Source organism: Urocitellus parryii, chromosome 11 (genome assembly GCF_045843805.1).
Source record: "Urocitellus parryii isolate mUroPar1 chromosome 11, mUroPar1.hap1, whole genome shotgun sequence".
NCBI classification, from domain to species: Eukaryota; Metazoa; Chordata; class Mammalia; order Rodentia; family Sciuridae; genus Urocitellus; species Urocitellus parryii.
Window position 1 is genome coordinate 56519031 of NC_135541.1, and position 1476 is coordinate 56520506.

Below are 1476 nucleotides of genomic sequence, written 5' to 3' on the forward strand. Positions count from 1 at the left end.
AAAACAGAACCATCCTCAGATTTTTGCCAAACATGAGACTTTGTCAAGATTTCCCTCTTCTAAGAAAGCTGCCTCTCACTAAATTAAAAACTACTGTTAGCTGGGAGCAGTGGCACATACCTGTAATCTCAGCAACTGTGGAGGCTGAAGCAGGTGGATTGTAAGATTGAGGCCAGCACTGGTAACTTAGTCAAACACCGTTTCAAAAAAAAAATTTTTTTTAAGAGATTGAATATGTAACTCATGGTAGAGTACCCCTGGGTTCAATCCCCAGTACCACAAAAACAAGACAACAACATCATCAAAACTAGTCTTCCAGGACTTCACATTTTTAAGTTATGTAAATGCTGGGCTGGGTAAATATTCTTAGTGTTTTCTATGTGCACATATTTTATCACTATGTACTGATCATTGCCTATATCAGAATAACATTTTTTTTAAATCCATGCATTATTTTCACATACTTTATTTCATTTGATCCTGACAAATATATGAGTTGGAAGGTAAGTTTTGTCTTCTGGGATTTACAGATAATGAAAAGGTATTTGTGGACATGTGACAACTTTCCCATGGCTTCTAGGACTTCAACTCAGTATTCCAGCTCTTCCCATGATACCTGCTACCTATAAAATAGACTTCCTGCTTCAGATCAGGGACAATTTCCTTTTCTGCATTTATTCTTTCCATAGTCCTAATGCTATTCTCAACAGAGGAAACTCAAACTTTTAATTGATTATATCTATTTTGTACATTGATAGAATCAACATTTTTATACTTGTTGCATTTCAAAATGCATTATCTCAATTGAAGGCCACAACCATCACAGAAAATCATCAAAAGAGCCCCACTGTGCAGATGAGAAAACTAAGACCCAGGGACATTAAGGTCACAACTGTCTACATGTAGCCTACACTCTATGTTTTTGTTCAAGAGATACAAATAGAATGCCCATAAAAACCAGTAAGGCAAAGTAAATGACACAAGCAGTATATAAGAATATCTGTTGTATTTGAGTGAGGGATGGAAATGGTAGGGATCTGAGAGCATATATACCACTACTCAGGTGCATGTGTGGGAATGGAAACCTTGGGTTATAAGGATTCTGATTTTTCAGAGAGTCGGGAATCCAGGTTTTCTGGTGAAATCATCTTTGTAATGTTGACCTACTATGGAAAACAAAAACAAAAGCAAGGCAAGTCTAACAAGACACACCTGCCAATAATACACAACATATATGTTGTGTGTCTGTATCCATTTCTACATCACATCGAGTTTTATCCCCAGAAAACGAGGACTAACCTGAATCCTTGGATATGGTTCTGATTCTTATGGCCTCAGTGTGCCTGTAGAATTAGAGATTATCAAGACTTTGGTAACAAAGATAGGTTTTGTTTTTCTAAATTTCTGGCAATTCTTAAAGTCATCAATGAAAATCATCTGAGTAAACTAAATAATTCTAAGTCACATGTGATTCTG